Below are 19,722 nucleotides of genomic sequence, written 5' to 3'. Positions count from 1 at the left end.
AGGGGACGCCGAGCAGCTGTGGGGGCTTTCGCTGGGCTCCGGATCCCTCGCGTCACTGTGCCTCAGTTTCCCCGGACAGGGAGGAGGGTAAGCTGGCCAGGGCTCCGGAGAACGTGAATGCGGGTTCCGCGTCGGGAGGGCGCCGTGTCCTGATGCCGCAGGAGTGCGGGCGGCTGTGGGTGCTGTGAGCCGCCGCCTCGCGACTGAAGCTCTCGGAGTTTGTCGCATTTGACTCCATAACAAGTTGACATCGAATGGCTTCATGGCGTGGAATGGGGAAACGTGCTTCATCGGATTAAAATACAGAGTGATTGCAGAACCGATTTATTTTAAGCTTGATCATTAATCTGTCTTCTCCATCCCTGAAAAAAAAAAAAAACAAAACTTACCTTGCAAGATTTATAAAGCAAGCTAGCAAAAAAAGGTTTGTAGGTGTATTATCTGCTCACGTTGTAGAAGACAGTTAAGATACGATCGAACTGTCATTATTTTTAAGGATACTTAGCAGAAAAGTTTGGTTACTGTGGCAATCTTTATTTTGCGTTATCTTCGATTTAATGTTAAAATCTTGGAAACCGAGCATTGCAGAAGCTCAGTGTTTTTTGTAGTTTTCTCACTTTTGTTTCTAGATGAAACACATTTTTTTTCAGTTGCTACTATGCTGAACATAGTAAAATCCTTCAGGATGAAATACAAGACGGAAAAAAATGTCTTTTCGTGAGACCATAAGTTATAAGAGTGTAGTTCTTCTAACATTTTACTTACACAGAAAGTGCAATTTGCAGGTCCCACTGTGGTTTCTACAGTTGTTTCTTCCTGAAGCATTTAGTACCATTAACACTATTAGGATTATTGTATCTAATAGGGGCAAGATAAACAATCCTGTTCTAGCGGGAACGAGTTCTGCTAACTAAAGCTAAATTCTCAAGCCTCTTTCTATAAGTAGCACTTAGTGGGTTCAGTTGTTTTATTCATTAAGCTTATTACAAAACTTCTAGTTTACAATCTTAATAGACCTTAATAGACTTTAGAAATGCATTGACTTTTCATTGAGTTGTGGGTAGGCTTTAAGGTTGGTGCTTGCTTGCGAGCCTGAGATGACTCCAGCTCTAATTCTGGATACTCTCTGGGGTGATTTCCCCCAGTATAGAGTTCACTCTGTCCTGTGATGCTACATAACCGAGGTTTAATAATAGGAAAGGCTTGAAACGTCCAGACAACAACAGCAGTAGCAACAACATGATTACCATTTTTATGAATTAGAACCTGCAGTCCCCCATTTTAGCCAAATAGTCTGGTTGGTGATGTTCACTGCTCCTAAATTTATTTCTAAATACATTTATAGAAAAAGAAGTTTGAAAACCCCAACACAAATATTGAATAACTGTGCTTCTCTTTTCTATAAACATGCATCAAGTTTAAAATCTTTCATGAAGTACTGCCTGGATGTACACCTTATCCTGTACAGTAGGTCTCGTATCCTCAGGTGACATTCCCCTGTAGAAGTAGCTAGAGTCTCTCCTTAGCCTAGGGGTCTTCCTGACCTGGAGGAAGCAGCAAGTCCTCAGTTTACTTTTTGTGAATGTGAAGTTTAATACAGATCAATAGGCCCCCTTCTCGATCCAGAAATCCTAAGTACAAATCCTAAGTATTTTCTCAGTGTTAAGAGACACGATGAAATTTAATCAAAGGCTTATTTACATACTGCCCTTGGCTTCAAAAAGTCCACATTTCCCTAACCTAAAACTCAAACAACAACCGGAGTTAGGTTGAAAAGGGGTTTTATTACTGCTCCTGAAGAAAAAAATAGACTTTGTAGGCATGTTACCAAAAAAAGGTGATCATTTCTTCTCTTTTGTAGTTAACTGTTGGGTTCTTGCAGCTCCCTTGCTAGGCACATGATTTTTAGGTTTATTTCCATGTGTTTAGATTTCTATACTGTATGATGATGTTGGTGACATTAGACATTTACAGCAAATTACTCCCTTTAAAAATAGATCTACCCCCAATCCCTGTGACCTTAATTTATCCAGCTCCTATTTGGCTTGCAATTTGAATACTCAAGGCATTTTAAATTGTGCTTAATTTGGACTTTTTATTCTACTTTTTAATGCAAGAACTTTTAGATACTGGAATACAAATAAATATTGTAGCCAAGTTGCTTTTAATCTCAACCCAGCCTAGTCAGATTTGTTAAAGAAGTGTTGATTTAGTTTTTGGAATTTAGAATTGCTGATACTATCACTCCCCTGAGTTGGCATCTAACCCAGCACTTGGGGTGTAACTTGTCTTTTCTAGCCGAGGCCAGGAAGACACTTAAAATTTTGACAATGTTTTCAATCTATGGCATATCACATTATGGTTAGGAATGGCCTGAAAATGCCAGTGGTTAATTTTAAGTTTGGCAGAATACCTCCCTGGCATGGTTAAAAGATGGTTACAAAGGGTTTGCTTGATTGGGTCTTGGTGTAACCACTTAAGAGCTATCAGAAGTAGTTTATAAGTTATGCTCCAAACAGAAATCCTGTGAATTTATTGGTCTTGCCTCTGCTTCCACCTGAGGTTTTTACTCATTAAAATATCACGTTAATTTTTTTTTCCACAGACTTTTATAGTTAGGCTCCTAAGGCCACAAAAATGAGTAAGAGTAACTCACAGTCGAGTCAGAGAGAGATGCTTGAGGACAAATAAAACACAGTACAGGATGAGTGCTCCAGAGAGGTACGCACATGGGACTGAGGAGGCGGGGGAATGAACCCCATAGATTGGAGGAGGAGAGGACCTCATGCTTGGAGTGACATTTCCATGGGAAATGATATTTCGTTAAGGAATGCCCGAAGAGTTAGAAGTCTTCTAAGCAGAGAAGTAGACACTCCAGGAAGAAGGAGCACCACTGGGATAGGCAGAATAATGCCCCCTACCAAAGGTGTCCACTTTGGAATCAGTTAATGGTCTTGCCATGGGGAGGTTATTCAGGATTATATAGCTGGGCCCAATGCACTTCTGTGGTGTGGGAGTTCAACATGGGTCTTAGTGGGCAAAAGTCAGGGACTCTGCAGGGCCTCGTTCCTTCTAGAGGCCCTAAGGGAGAATCTGTTTCTTTGCCTTTGCCACCTTCTAGAGGCCACCCACATTCCTTGTTTTGTAGCCCCATCCGTCTTCAAAGCTCGGAATGGCCAGTCCAGTCTCTCTTGTGGGGGCATCACTCTGATGCTGACTTCTGCTTCCCTCTTTCACATGAAAGAACCTTTGTGATTACATTGGGCCCACCTGAATGATGGCTCTTCAAGACGTGTTTGAACTTCCATTCCCCAGAACTGCAAGATAAATTTGTGTTAAATCCCTCAGTCTGTGGAAATCTGTTACAGGAGCCATGGAAAGCAAAGACAGCTATATCCACCGAAAGGTTTGGTGTGATGGACTAATAGGCAAGGGCAGGAGGAGGGGAACGAAGTGGTCCTTTTACTGTGATGAGCTCAGTGTCACGTGAAGGAGTTTGGATTCTGCCCTATCATAGATAAAATATGGGAAACCGGAACATGAAATCAACAGACTGATGCCAAATTTACTTCCTAAAAACATAGTGAATAACTAAACCCCAGGTTTCACAGGGCAGCTTGATAAAGGAAGTCCAGCCAGAGGTGGTCAGTGGCCAGTAGAGGTCTGGAACCAGCATGCTGTAATTCAGCTCTCTGAATTCATCTGAAATGGCAGCACTTGTATGCATGTATGAAATTCATAGCTTAAAACTTTGATTCACAATAAGAAGGATGTACGTCATAAAGCAGCAGAGGCAAGTCATGTTTCACTTTGTTTCTGCTCATTGTCCTGTAACAGTAGTCAGCTGTTCTGCTGTCTGTGTACCATGCACATGTGAGCAAGGGGCTGTGAAAGCTAAAATTCAACATAATTAACTTGAGAATAATGAGATTTCACATGGGCCAACTCTGACCAATTGGTAATAGCTGCTTGCAATGTCAAGGGCTTGTATTGGTTCAGCTGGGAAATTGCCACAATCAATCACCAATGTTGGGATGGGCTCCATATTTGACATTGGCGTTGGGGGATGTGGGAGTTGACAGCTATAATACTAGATGAACTAACTTCTGGATTTGAATATTAGAAATGTAGTAATTATTTTCAAACATATTCATTTAGTCTCTTTTATGTACAAGGCCTCAATATCTACCTTGCAAAAAATGTGTTATCTCCTGGTTAAATTGACATCTTTGTGTCCGGAAAACCTAAACTGAAGGATTCATCTACCTTAGTGTTACATGAGTGGCTTTGAATTGAAACTGAACTCTATGTAAGAAAAACAGATTTTTCAGACAATGTGGTAAAAGAAGCCCTGGGTTAGCAGTATCTGATACTGGAAACAACAGTATGATTTGACTAAAATTTATCCTAATTAAAAACAAAACCTTATATTGTATAGGTAGCATCCATTTGTATAACTTCATAAGACTTTTACCCAAATGTTCTCGTAGAATGTTGCAGAAATAATTGTTTTCTATTGTAAAGTACTAGGTCAGTGTAAAGCATTCCCTCTCTCTTAAATTTTAATAGGGAAAAACCAGGATGTGGTAGCCAGATATTTAGGAGTGAGAACCACCAGTTCTCACCAGAACTACCAGTGGTAGAATTGTACTCTATCTGTGGGCAGGGAAGGAAAGGAAGCATTTTAAACAACTCCCATGTAGTTAATTGGGTTATCTGTGTCAGGCTCTGCAGAAGTGCAGAGGGCCCACCTGCTGTGGCCTTTGGAATACTGTACCCTTAACTATTCCCAAGTTTTGTTTTTTATTGCTCTTTCTCTGAGGGCTTGTCCTCTGCTTTCCCCAGGTTCTAACCTGGGTCCTCTTGTCTTGCTTGTGGCCCTCTGTGTTCTTTCTGGCTGACTTATTTTTCCTCATGACTGCATCAGTCACCCATGCACCAGTGTCCAGCCTTTCTCAAGTCCATATTCCATCCATTCATTGATTCATTCAACAAGTAGTGACAGGTTGAGATTTTAGTCTAATGAAGGGTCAAATGTGCAAAAAGACAATTAGAGCAAAAATAGGAAGTTATGAGTAAAAGGTGGTGAGAAAAGGAGTGTCAGGGGCTACCTGGGGAGTCCTGGAGGGCTATTGAACCAAGACCTCAAAGCTAGGGGTTTGCCAGATATGCAAGGTAAGGAAGGCTGGAGGTGTTGCTGTGGGGAACTACTGGGAATTCAGGAAAGAGAATTTGCTGGGGTTGGGGGAATGGGAGGAGGGAGAGTCGGAAAGGGAGGCTCCAGAGATGCAGTCAGGGAGGTGGATGGGAGTCGAAATGTGAAGAATCACCTAGGTCCTTCGTAGGACTTGAGTTTCACACTGTTTACACAACGAAGACATGGAATATGCTTTAGATCTTTCAGGGTCAGCTGACTTTAGTAATGACATGGTACGTGGATTGGAGGCAGGTCAGCAAGGAAGGAGTCCAGTGGAGATGATGAGCACATAACCCAGGGGAAGCCCAGGATGTGGTAGCCCGATATTGAGGAGTGAGAATCATTAGAACTCAGTGATTGATTTGTTTCTCAGGGCAGGGAAGGAAAGGGGACATTTTAAACAATGCCTTTGTAGTGAATTGGATTCTGTCTTGGGTACAGCAGAAATGTGGAAGGCCCACCTGTCTCAAGGGATAGTGGGGTCACAGCATCTCTCAGGGGTTTTCCTACCAAAGGCAAGACTTTGCACCACCAGAGAGACTAACTTCCACTGCCTGTACTTAACCAGAAGACTTCAGGCAGGGGAGGAGCTGCAAAGCCCACACCTTCCCTGTGTGAGGGAAGAAGTCAGAACCTTATCACAGGGCACAGACTTTGTAAGAGAGACATAAAAGAAAAAAGAAATTAATTCCCTGATGGTCCCTTTTGGACTGAAGCGTTGGGGACTTGCTAATGAGACTGAAAGAAAATTGTTGTGGGTTGGCCTTCCCTAATTCTGAATTGAGAGGGTGACTTACTTAGAGGCTGTGCTGAAATTGACTCTGGAGTCAACAGGAAAGAGGAAAGCTTGCTGAGCAGATACTGAATATAATCCCAACCCCTTCCTTCCACTGAGGATTTGAGTTTGCTGATGGTGTGAGGAAGAGCATAAGGGAAGGGTTTGCTCCTTGAGGAAATACATGGGTTAGAATAAAGTGCTCCAGAATTGTCCACTTCTGGGACCCACTCAGTTCAGGTGCAGGCTGAGACGAATTCAAATCATTCTCATCGGTTTACGAAAGCAGTACGTCTCTTTAACAAGATAGAATGCATCTGTTCTCAAGTATTTACCTTTCATATGTGTGTGTATATAGATGAGGTCTTGCTCTGTTGCCCAGGCTGGAGTACAGTGGCATGATCATGGCTCACCGTAGCCTCAAACTCCTGGGCTCAAGTGATCCTCTTAACTCAACCTCCAGAGTAGCTGGGATTACAGGTGCATGCCACCATGCCCAGCTAATTAATTTTTTTGTAGAAATGAAGTCTTGCTATGTTGCCCAAGCTGGTCTCAAACTCCTGGCCTCAAGCTGTCTCCAGACTCAGCCTCCCACAGTGCTGGGATTACAGACATGAGCCATTGCACCAGGCTGCATCTGTATCTTTCTGTTCCTTCTTGAAATTAGCAAGGGCTCTATATTTGTGGCAGTAATGACCACCGTGAGGAGATCAGCCAACTCCTTTCTTCTCCAAAGGCCAGACTCCCCTGCAAGGAAGTAGGTAGATATACAGCGACTGTGCTTAAAGATTCAAAACCCATTTTCTCTGGTCCTAGGCAGGGAAAGGTATTTGAGTGAAGACTAAGTTAGTGTTTGACTCCCAGCACTTCCTGTTAGGTCTTTACTGCCCAGGATGGCTGTGGGTAGCATCAACTCTTGTTCTTGCTTCTCAGCTGCTGTTATTAAGTTCATCTTGAAAATTGCTCCTTACCTGCTAAAGCTAGGTGCTGGGCTTCACTGCCCCACCCCCGGCCAGGCCTGCACTTCTGTCTGCCGACTCCCTGCCATTTCTGCTGGCAGCCCTACGTTGGTGGGAAGGTGGTTTTTTGTTGTTGTTGTTGTTGTTGTTGTTTTGTTTTTCTTCAAGGTTTGGACAATCCTAGATTACTTGGTCTTTGAGTCCTGCTCTAGTTAGAACTTCTCAAAGGTAACCTGTTTTTCTCCATTTCAAAACACTTTTGCGGAACTTGAAATTCATTTCCAGAAAACATCTGAGTATTACCCATCCTTTGCCTTAATGGGGGCTGATCATTTCTCCCTGTGCCTCTGTACCCAGGACCTGCAGTGGACTTTTGATTTCTTCTTGCCTTTGTAAGGCATCTCATCTCTACCTCCAAGTTGTGGCCGCCTCTCCTCCTTTCACTGGGGTGTTAGTTCTTGTGCCTAAGTAGTGGATCAAATGTCCCAAAGTCCTCTTTATCGTTTCTCCTAAGACGCCCCAGAGGTCTTCTTCTGGAATAGAATTTCTGAAGGAGTTCCCTGCTGTCCCAGAGCTCTCCAGACAGCCTTCCACAGCAGATCCACTGCATGATGCTTGCAAAAACCAATGCCACCTAGGTTTTTATTACTGGCATGCTGTGTTTCTTTCTACCCTTATTTGTCTAGACTAAACCATTACTCTTGCTAGGAGAACTGTCTGGTCTCCTTTTATACATTCTGTTATCTTCCCAGCTTGGCCTCCTCTGAATTTTTATGGCATTTACCTAGTTTAGCGCATGATTGCATATTGCTTTATATGCAGGTGTCACCAAGATTCTAAGCACCTTTGGGGTAAAGGCCTGGTCTTAAACTGTTTTTAATCCCCATAGTAATTGGTACTAAATGGATAATAGTGGCCTCATAAGTACTTTGAGTTCATTTAATTGATATGACTTGCTCCTAATTGTGTTTATCACTTAGATAAAGTTGACTGCCCAGTGGAGAGATCGTTGAGATGACCTGGAAAGTGCTCAGCCTAACAGGGCCTCTTTCCATCCAAGCTGAGAGAAAAGCAAAGTGGAGACCACTAAAGCCCTATTTTCAACTTTCTTCTGGTGGTTTTGTTTAATTGCAACAATTTGCCATGTTGTCACACTGAAAAACACTTAGGTGGAAGACTGACCTTAACCACTAAAGTCAGGAAGAAGATTTTTAAGATGGAATCAAATTCTGAAAAAGATTGCTTTTATGAACAAAATTGTAAAATAATTAGTTACACTGTTACGAGGGTTGCCGAGGCTTTGGCATGCACTCAGTAACCACCATGTGCAGGTAACAGGAACCCTGGACTGAGAGAAGATGTGGGCTCTGCAAGGGGCTTTTTCTGTAGCATTGGTGGCTTGGCCCTGGATTCTTACACTGTTGTGTGAGCAGAATCACAGGCCTGTCCCGACCTTAGAGTGGTGCTGAGGCTCCGATGAGATATCATCTGTCGGGGTGTTTTGTAAGCCATAAATGCTAAGTGAATTGTAAGGGAAGTTATCATAGCACTCTTAGTAAGAATTAAATCCAGTAGGGCTTGAATTACAGGATCTCTTCTGTTTTTCACCGAGATCCGGTTCTTAGTGAAAGAGCCTATAATGACACTTTTCATGGGAGATTCAGGGAAGTGTTCACGATGCAATTCCACTTTGTGATAATGGGCTGGTAAAGAGGAAGGAGGAAATGCTATTTAACTACCCTCTCCAGTTATTGAGTGCATCTTTTCAAATAGATGAAATTTTATCCTGATGAAAGAGGAAACCCTAGGTGATCCAGTTCCTATGCTGTGAATTTGAATGGTCTTAATCAAACAACCGCAGACACAGGAGTGAGGGACAGTTCGACATTTTGAAATATAAATTAAGTAGGCAATTGCTTTTCCCTTCAACAATAACAAGAGCATACATTTCCGGCATCTCTGCCTCCTCTTCTGTGTTACCCTGAGCCTCTGTTCTCAGGCCTGTCTTTATCACCAGCCTCTCAAATTCCACTGTAAGCAAATGATGCATTTCTGAGGACTCACTTAAAGAAATCTTGGTTTATACTTAGTTCTGTGGTTAAAGAATAGACATTTTCTAAAACTGTCTAAGAAATGAATAGAATTTCTACCAAAGGCGAGCAGTAAGTTAGTAATAGGTCTAACTTAAAGGGCATTTAAGTAGAATAAATTCACTCAGCAGATATTCAAGTGTTTGTTTTGAGCAAAGTGTGTTTCTCAACAGTGGGGATACATCAGTAAACAGCAGCAATGATAGGAGCTCAGCCCTCTGGGAGCTCTCATCCTAATGGGGGCACAGTATGTAAATACGTAGTAGTTAATGCTCTAAAGACAAAGGCCAGGGTCAAGGTAGATAGAGCATGATGGGGTGAGCATTGTTTCATATAGGTGACCAGGAAGGGCCTCGCTGATTAAAGGGTTCCAAAGGAAATGTTCCAGGTATCCCAGAACTCATTTCAGATGGTGGAAATAGTAAGTTCAAGGATTCCAGGGTTTACCCATTCCAGGATTAGCAGAGGCCAGGGAGGCTGGTGGGGAGTGAGCGAGTGTAGAGAGGTTGGATATGGAGGCTGTGAGTCTGCCAGAGGCCTACTGTCAGGCCATAGCAAGGCTGCCTCTGGCTTTTACACTGAATGATGAACTGCTGGGAAAATGTACGTTGTAATAATTTAAGAATTTTAGCGTTTTATTTTCATTATATTTTGAGACATTCCCCATGCACAGATTGTTACTAATCATTAAATAATAAAAGTAATGAATGCATGCTGCTAAGCACCATCAACAAATATTTGAATGCCAACCCTTTTTTTAATGGGAGAATTTTGTTGATGATAAAAATTACATTCCCAAATTGCCAGAGTAGACACAAGGCCTCTCTGAATTATCAAGTGAAATGAAGGTTTCAAGGCCCAAAGACACGGGCCTTGGTCAGACCCCTTGTGGAACAGCTCAGATTTACACAACCAGCAGTTCTTGGTCTAAAGAGGAAAAGTTGGGTCTGTGGCACGGCCAGAGGCACTCGGTTCATCACCTGCCCTTAGTCCAGATAACAAGGTAAAAGTAGTGAGGCTCAGGCTTCACTCCAGGCTGCTCTGGAAGTGAAGTTGGAGGGAGAAACCTGCAGCTGTGACCAAGAGGACTGGCCCATCCTCCATATAGGAAGTCTTAGAGGAATCTGGGCTGATTCACATCTGCAGTGAGATGAGGACATCTGGAGAGGGTATGAATGGAGTGTCCTAATACTTTGAGAGCTTGAATCCATTTATTCCCTCATTTTATTGTCCAGAATGTAAGCGACACACAAGAAGTTGTCTTGCCTGTGGAGAACAAGTTCTCACGGGCTGCGTGGTGCACAAGCTGTGTCTGTGGCCATCTGCCAAGTCACAAATGGCTTGGCCATCACAGTGCTTTGCCCTATTTGTATTTACTGCAATGGAATTTTTAGCAGTGCACCAAGAACTCCCTTGTTCTTTCCCTTTTCTCTTTACCCCTCACCATTTCTTCCCTTTGCCAGCGCAGTCTTACTCCTGGTTGTCATGATCATATTATGATAGATTTGGAAAGGACCTAAGAGATGAGTCTACAGCTCAGAGAGATCAGCTGACTCCCAGGGGTCATCTCGTGAATGAAAAATTGAGAAAAAATGAAAAATTCATCTTGTAAATGAAAAAACCCACTCCCAGCTTGTGGGTCTTAATCCTAAAATTCTAAGCTGGTCTGCTCTTCACACGTCACCCCGGAATTTCTGTTCTTGACCTTAACCTCAGAGCCCAACCCATCTCTCATCCCAGGCACCTGATCCTATCCATTTGCTGTATTATAATCTCAGCTCCACAACTGCAGAGAGACCTGCAGTGAATTCTTCACACTGGCTGTTGCTAAGAACACTGTATGTGTTTCTGTTGGAAGTTGTTCTGTGTCTCGGTTGGGTACTATTAATGCTATCTTTCAGGCTCGTGATGAGTTAAGTAGCTTTATTCTGAGTTGTCCCACCACAAAATAATTAACCACCTTTTGTAAGATTGTATGTGAAATTACCCTCCCAGTTCCAGAAAAGGGGGTTTTGTTTGGCCAGTTGGGAAGCCATGTGTGCACAATCAAATAGGTGGGAGAAGTAGGAATTGAGAAAGGCACTTTCATTATCAAAGGATCCAGAATTAGCAAGAAAATGTACACTCACAATTATTTCAGGTCCTGAGTCATATTAGGAAAGCATATTAAGAAGATTGCCCTCTGATTTATAGACAGTGTGCTGTGTGGGCTGCAGAGAAGACAGGGTTTGCTTCTTCCATCCAGGCAGAGCGTGGGCAGCCTGGACTTGTGGGCAGGCAGCCAGGGATCAGCACCTCCATAAAGCAGCTCCCTGGTACATGGCATCCTCTAGCCATTTTTCTCGCCAAAGAAGAGTTCTGACTCACTGATGTGTCCAGGCTTCCAGACATCCATCAGCTCCTGCCTGGTTTCACTCTGAATATAGGAGCTTCACACTAAATACATCAGGAACTTCTTGGAAAATGGGCTTGAGATCAAATAAAAATAATTGAAAGCTGGCAGAAGTAGTGCCATGTACAGATTAGCAGGTGACATAAATTCATTGGACTGGAATGAAAATTCAGATCTCTACATGCATACTCCAAATGAGTAGGAAGAATGTTTTGAAAGGACATAATTTTTTAAAGGAGGGAAGTGTTGGAAAAATATTCTAATGAAAAGAAAGACAGCAGCTAGAGATGCTTCTGTTCCAGCTTAGATTGAATATAGACTCTAATAAGGATGGTGTCAAAGATCAAAGAAAAATGTGAATACAGCATTGTAACCCTTTGATGTGCATTGTGATCCGTTTTAGGGATTGGCCTGGCAGCATGAAGGCCCTATGCGCCAGTGTGTCTGTCCCATTTCTATTCAGTTTCCAGATTTGACTAATTCCTTGGATCACCAGATTTCTGGAGAAATGTCTCTCTGATCAATTAAGGATGACCCAATTAATACAATGAGCTATGATGGTGCCACTGCACTCCAGCCTGGGTAACAGTGAGATGCTATCTTAATACGTGAATGAATGAATAAGAATAAGAATTTGACATTAAGTATGTGCTGAAACATCAATAAACTCTTCCAAATGATATACCTGTGATTAGAATAGCCTTCATTGCACGTTTCAAGTGCTAGAACAATTTAATAATTGCCTTTATGGAACTAAGAAAACAATCCCAGTCCTGATCTGGGATTATTATTAGCCATCATGGTCTTTTTATTTTGGTTCTAAGCCACTAAATTAATTGCATGCCCATGTGTAATACCATACCTTCTCTAGGCCTCCATTTTTTAGAATAAAGAAAAAGCTTTATGAAAAGATACCCAAGTTTTTCCAAGTCTAATGTTCTAGTTCTGAGAAGAGATGTGTAGACGTGTTTTTATCTTGCTTAATAATTATATATCTATAGAGAGCAACCTTTAATGTAATTTTTCCCTCCTCCTTTATAAGGGTTTGTGATTCTCTTTTTCTCTTTAAAAGACTGTAATAAAGGTCCCTTGAATGTCTCCCTTCTGATGATCAGGCTTAACCAACATTTATGTTTAGTAGGATATCAGCAGTATGTCATCTCCATATTAGAGTGATTTTTTAAAATAATGATTTGATGACCCTGGGCAATTTAAACAGTATATTTCTGAGAGCTTTATTTTGTATTATTTTTAATCAGAAAAACATACCATGTGAACAAAGTATGGAGATTCAAGAATGATTTCTTAATATTATGCCCCATTAAAAATAAAGTTTTATGAAGATGGCATCTCTGGGCCTGTAGTTTGTTTTTAGGTTTGAAAAACAGTGATTTAACACAGATCAGTTTTTGAAAAAGTACGTGCCTTCTGTGTATTAAAAAAAAATAATAACAGCGTAAAATAAAATTCTGTAGAGGCCGAACGTTAGTGTAGTTGGAGTCATAATGTTGTGGCCCCTCTCAGTTGTTCCACGGGCTTTAACAGTTCATCTGGTGGCTGTTCACAGCAATCCAGCAAGTCTGGGTGTATATTTAGTTCTGCCCATTAAGTAGCTGGAAATTTTCCTAACACTACGCAATTAATAAGTGCATGTGGTACCAAGAATGCCATGAGGTCTCTCCTGAGTCTCATTTTCCTCCTGAGGGGCCACTACTTTAAAAAGGCTCTAATTCTTTTCATGGTGTGCTGCTGTATAGCTCTTAATTTGTGAGTTTTTATATTTAAATGTCATGACTGTGGCTTGTCATCACAACACCGTCCATCAGCCAGGGGTACAGAGAGAGGAGATGGTGAAGCTAGGAGGAGCAGTGAGGAACCAGGCGGGAGCGACCATGTACTCTGCCAGGTCGCTGCTAGCAGACAGGCCCTCATCCAAGAGTGGCAGCGGAGTGCTGCCCAAGGGAGTGGTTTGTTTGAATTTCTTAATTTGTGTATTCCACTGACAGTGCCAGGCATTGGTTTTTAGCAAATGAGACACTCCCTTCCTAAGAGTTGTCTGTATAATCATAGGTGCTGCTGGTCAGGAGGTCTTGTACTGCTTCAACCTGTTATCAGATAATCATTCTGTACATTCTAATTCCTGTACTTCTTTGCATCTGCCCACTTCTTTCCTTCCCCGCTGCTTTTGGTTCAGGCCCCTGTTCATTTCCTTCCTGGATATTGTATAATACTAGTCTCCTAGCCAGCTCTGCATTGCAGCCATACGAGGATCAAGCTGATTTTTGTAAACACAGAACTAGCCCTGCCACTTCCGCTTTTCAAAACCTATGAGTGCCCCCATCCTTGGCATTGCATACTATCTGGTCATTATCTGGGCCAGCCTGCCTTTCCAGCCTACTTCCCCCTCCTCTGTTCTTGCACACACTACCTGGCCATCAATGCCTAATTACAGACATTTCCCCAGGTTCTCTGTAATCACCGTTTCTTTCAATATTCTATTCCCCTTTTGGGTCAGCTTCTCTCCCTTGGTCCACTTGGGGACTTCTTTAAAGAATCACTTCCAGAAAATTCTTCCTGGCTCATCCAAACTATATACTAATACTTTGATCTCTTGTCTGGTGCCCCAGTGGATCTTTGACACCCTGTGATGGGTAGCTGTCACACTGTCTTATAATTGTCCATGTATGTTCCTCTGTCCCCTGCCGGATTCTGACAAGAGGGGAAAGGCCTGAGTCTCACCTCTGTGCGCCTCAACCCCTGGCAGTGTGCCCAGCACAGGGTCATTTCTCAGGTAATGCATATCGATTTGGATTGAACTGATCCCCTTTAGATGCTTCTAAAAGTAACCTAAAAGCAATGCCCTTTCATACTTTCCTGTGATTATCACATTTGCCATCTGAATTAGGTATTACCTTTGTGTGATTAGAGGCTTCGAGAAACTCTGTACAGAAATAGACTCTAGAACATGGACAAGAAAGGGCAATATGAATCTCTGTAGTAGGAATTTGGACATTGAGATAAGACTTAGCTGATTTATCACTTAAATGATTTGACTCTGGACTGCAGTAATGGCTAAAGGAACATTCTTGTTCCATAGATTTCTTGGCCCTTGACTTTAGATTCCTGTATGTATCTGTTATCATGCTGCTAATAAAGACATACCTGAGACTAGGTAATTTATAAAGCAAAGAGGTCTAATTGATTCACAGTTCCACATGGCTGGGGAGGCCTCACAATCATGGCGGAAGGCAAAGGAGGAGCAAAAGCATGTCTTACATGGCGGCAGGCAAGAAAAGAGCTTGTGCAGGGGAACTCCCATTTATAAAACCATTAGATCTCATGAGACTTACTACCACAAGGAAAATATGGGGGAAACCACCCCCATGATTTAATTATCTCCACGTGGCCCCGCCCTTGACACATGGGGATTATTACAATTCAAGGTGAGATTTGGGTGGGGACACAGCCAAACTGTATCACCATAGTTTATATTCAGAGATCACCCTGATTACCTAAAATTCAGTATAGTGGATGCTTGAACAACATGGGTTGGGGCACCCACCCACTCCCCATGCAGTTGGAAATCTGTATAATTTTTGACCCAGAACTTAACTACTAATAGCCAGTTATTGACCAGAAGCCTTTCTGATGAAATGAACAGCTCATTAACACATATTTTGTATGCTATGTGTATTATATACCGTATTCCTACAATAAAGTAAGCTAGAGAAAAGACAATGTTATTAAGAAAACCTTAAGAAGGAGAAAACATATTTGCCATTCACTAAGGGAAGTGGATCATCATAAATGTCTTCAGCCTCGCCATCTTCGAGTTGAGTAGACTGAGGAGGAGGAGGAGGGGCTGGTTTTGCTGTCTCATATGTGGTGGATGTGGAAGAGGTGGAAGGAGAGGCAGGCACACTTGGTGTAACTTGTAACTTCTGTTAAAGAAAAAAAACCTGCATATAAGTGGACTGAGTGGTTCAGACCCATGTTGTTCAAGAGACTCTATGCTGATCCTGAAAGATGTTAGGTGGGATAGAATGGGCCTATGAGAATTTTGTTCTCATTATTTTTTTAATTGCAAAAACAAATTTTTAATTTTTGTTTAAAAAAGACATGGATATTTTGAATTCATTATGATATATGGGAAAGGAAGTGGCAGAAACATATTCATAAGTGAAATGGCTTGAGTTGACTACCAGTTTTGAAAAGATAGCATTCATGTCTTAATGAGTCTTTTATTGCCACTTTCCAATTCATATGAAATTGGGCTTTCCCCTCCATGCTTCATGAGTGTAACCCTATGAAGAATGTGTTTTCATGTAGAAGGTAGCTTATGTGCCTGTGGCATCATTCCCACGCAAATTAAAATAGGGGTAACTCTCAGTAGGTGTTGCAACAAAATCCAGTTGTATCACTCTACGAATTATTCATCAGAGTAGATGGGGCAATACCCAAATTGACTCTGCCAAGGAAAAACAATAATATTCATTTAGTACAAAACACCCCTTACACAAGAGTTCCTTTTCCTTCTAGCTCCAGAAATACATGGGCAACGGTCTTATTGATTATAGGTGGAGAAAGAAGAAGTAGGACTGAACAAAGCATTTTATTAAACATTTTTAGCTAAAATACAATGGCTGGGAGGTAGGGAAGGGGTCAAAATAAAGAACATTTGATATTTGCTAAATATTTCTCTTTTGTTCTATATATAGAAAATAAAGTAGTCTATCAAAGTTTTCCCAAATATTGTGAGGTTTAACAACTTGTCCATTGTAGCTTTTGTTAAGCCTGCTTTGGAAATCTGTGGTCTTTGTTCTTGTATTTTGAAAGACTGCATTTTAAGCTGCTGGATTATAGTACTTAGGGTTTACTCTTTGCTGGCTCAAATCCCTTTCACAATGTTAGATTGTTATTTTACTCTTTGCTGGCTCAAATGTCTTTCACAATGTTAGATTGTTATCAGCTAAACTTTTTTTTTTTTTTTTTTGGAAACAGCATCTCGCTCTGTCGCCCAGGCTGGAGTGCAGTGGTGCCATGTTGGCTCACTGCAACCTCCGCCTCCCAGGTTCAAGTGATTCTCCTGCCCCAACCTCTCAGGTAGCTGGGACTACAAGAGTGCACCACCACGCCTGGCTAATTTTTGTATTTTTAGTAGAGATGGGATTTCACCATATTAGTGATCCACCCACCTCAGCCTCCCAAAGTGCTAGGATTACAGGAGTGAGCCACTATGCCTGGCTCAGCCAAACTTTTCGTGGTGCTGTCTGTAAGATCCTAATCAAACAAGCTGAAAAAGTACATTTGCAGAATATTTTGCCAGCATCCAAAGTCATGTGATATCTTATGTTCTTCAGGCAACACATTGTAATTTGTTCTTAAATAATTGCAACTGGATTCCATATAAGCATGGCTTCATACAGCAAGTATATAAACATGATTATGGGTGCCTAGCAGTATGGAAATCCTCCTGAACTATATGTGTAAGTTTTTGCTATCCAGGAGCTCTCCTTGTAATCAAGAAGGAATTTCCTCAACACAAAACAGAAAAGTGCAAGATCATACACCAGGGAGCAGTGTCAAGTTTGGTAGGTGCACATGCCGTGGGGTGATGAGAAAGACTAGAAGTTTCTACCCTGTGAGCTCTGGGACTTGCAGAAAGGAAAGGCAGAAGAGGGCCTGGATGCTGGATGAGTGGTCAACAAACATCATCTCTAGGTGGCACCAAGCTATTCGGTGCCCCTCCTTCCTACCCAACTCCAAGCCCATAGCACCTAGAGAACATATCGAAGTTATCTGTACATCTTTCCCCTACTAGACTGTGAGTGGACATGGTCTGTGGTTTATTGAGCTTTGTGGCACTTCCCATCCCCTAAATCCTGGCAGTGTGCCCAGCACATAATAAATACCTTTTGAAAAATCTGAAGTGAAAGAGTAAATTGAGAGTGAATTCTTACTGAAACTGTTAATTCATTAGTGTTAATTTGGTGCTTTACTTTGAATCAATTTTCACAGAATTGTAGAGTAAAACGCTTTTATACAAACAACCTGTAAATGATGCATTATGTCTTCTGTACCTTAGTAACTCTTCCAGATGGGAGAGGATGAGAGTAAAAATGAGGAAGAGGGAAACTATTTTGCTAACTGAAATTCCTGCATAAAATGAAAGTCTCTGCTTCTGTATCTCATAAGGTCTCTAAGGGAACTAGATTCCATTTCAGAACAGTTGCTGTGTTTGTAGCCCAAAGCACCTACTGACATTATTAAAATATAATAGCACAGCAGTGTCCCCTTCTCTTTACTCTGCTAGCACAATGTGTTTGCAAGTAGAAAGCCAAATATGGAGAGCCTCTGTTTGAAAACAGAGTATCTTGAGATACGCACTTTAAAATTCAGTTTGATTCTCCATTTGTTGCATTCTCTTTAATTGGGGGAAAAAGTTGTATTTACCACCCATATTTATTAGAACCCATCTCCCAACCTGTCTTGTCTCTGATTCTCCCCCATGGTGTTTAGCCAGGCATCTGCTATGGCTTGGGCACCAGGGAGTCAATAATGAGTGACCCAGCTCTTGCCCTCAATATGCTCACCACAGAATACACCTAAGGGGGCAGCTCATGCATTCTCAGACTTGAGCCCCTGCAAAGGACCCAGTGCTGAAAGTCATTTATAATTATTTATAATTTATAATAACGTTGGAAAGAAAACTCAAGGTCTGGCTTTTAGAAGACATAACTTAAAAACAGATTCGAGAAGCATAATTTCAATAAAGGATGCTTTATACAATGTGCTAATAATTCTTGTTTATCAAGGCAACAGTACATACATGTTTGATATACATTTGATTGTGAATCCTTATAATTGTCTTGTACTTGCCCAAGACACACAGCCAGTGAAAGTGGTTCTGTCCAGAATCCTGGCCTTCTCTCTCTCTCACCCGAGGCCATGCTCTTCACAGCTGTTCTGTATTCAATAGGTCAGCTTTCCAACCACAAAGGAAACCACAAGTTTAGCCAAGTAAAGAAAGACATTTGCAAAGTCATGGCAGGGTGTCTATCATGCCACTGCAGTCTGTGCTATCTCCCTTGGCCACAGGGTTTCGGCTGGTGGCGTAATGTGTTGGCTTCCTAGGGCAGGAAAGCACTCCAGTTTAGTGGGGTGTATAGAAATCTATGACAAAACAAAACTCTTTTCTTTCCTACTAAAAAAAATATGATCTGAAGCTAATTTATCATCACCAGGTGCCCCTTCAGTGTTACTGTAAGCAGAATTGAAATAACAACTTCTGCCTTTGAAGAAGGCATGGCTGTAGGATTAGAATGAAATGGAGGATAGAGGACTAGGTGAAGGTTAGATCTTTGGACATAGAAGTGCAGCCAACCATAATGTCTGGTGATGTTTCCCAGCCTGTGGAAGGCAGGTGAGATTGAAACCAGGGCGTACATGAGTGATCTGGAGCCCGTAAGTAACAGTAACACAGAGCAGAGAGTGCTAGATGAGGTGGAGCTCATAGGAGCATGGGAAGTTGAATGAGACAGTAAGGAACATTCTGGAAGCTGTAATGGGGAGTTAGGAGAATGCCAGAGTGATCTGATGCAGTCCTTCCAAATGCCGGCAGAGCCCAAGCCATGACCAGTGACATAGACTAGAAGTCACGTTTATTGGGAGAGAAGAGGTTAAGGAGCACCCAGGTGAACAATTAGGTCCTCCACAATGAAGGCAGGTAATGTGGAGGAAAGAGAGCTTGTAATGGTAAATGAAAGCAGCCTGAATCCATTTTTGAGCTCTATGAAGTAAAATATAAATTTAATATACAAAATATATTGTTCCTATAAAAGCTATATGTTTTGATAGCAAAAAACAAAATTATGATTTCTGTGAGAAATACGATTCACATCCAGAACATCTTATGGTTGTATTTTGTTTAAAAAGTACGTAGGTTTGACTGGGTGCGGTGGCTGACGCCTGTAATCCCAGCACTTTGAGAGGCCGAGGCGGGTGGATCACCTGAGGTCAGGAGTTTGAGACCAGCCTGGCCAATATGGTGAAACCCCATCTCTACTAAAAATACAAAAATTAGCCAGACATGTTGGTGGGCACCTGTAATCCCAGCTACTTGGGAGGCTGAGGCAGGAGGATTGCTTAAACTTGGGAGGCGGAGGTTTCAGTGAGTCAGGATCACCCCACCGCACTCCAGCATGGGTGACAGAGCGAGACTCCATCTCAAAAAAAAAAAAAGTATGTAGATGTTTGTATTTTAGCTGCATTGCTAACATTTTATAGTATTTTTAATGGATGAATGCTAA

The 19,722-nt window shown here is 41.9% G+C and overlaps 1 protein-coding gene across 3 annotated transcripts in view; it reads left to right on the top strand.

Annotated features, from left to right (window-relative positions):
* Positions 1–19,722, top strand: part of MFAP3L (microfibrillar-associated protein 3-like) — a 41,168-nt gene that overhangs the window by 1,333 nt on the left and 20,113 nt on the right. The window contains exon 2 of one of the 3 annotated variants that reach the window (XM_011967814.1): positions 19,035–19,168. The exons of the other annotated variants lie outside the window; for them this stretch is intronic. The gene's annotated coding sequence lies outside the window, so the exon portion shown is untranslated. The remainder of the gene's footprint in view (positions 1–19,034; positions 19,169–19,722) is intronic. 3 annotated transcript variants of the gene reach the window in all.

This window comes from Mandrillus leucophaeus, unplaced genomic scaffold, assembly GCF_000951045.1.
Source record: "Mandrillus leucophaeus isolate KB7577 unplaced genomic scaffold, Mleu.le_1.0 Scaffold81, whole genome shotgun sequence".
In the NCBI taxonomy this organism is placed as follows: domain Eukaryota; kingdom Metazoa; phylum Chordata; class Mammalia; order Primates; family Cercopithecidae; genus Mandrillus; species Mandrillus leucophaeus.
The sequence above is the reverse complement of the archived record's forward strand: the minus strand, read 5'-3'. Positions and strand labels throughout refer to the sequence as shown.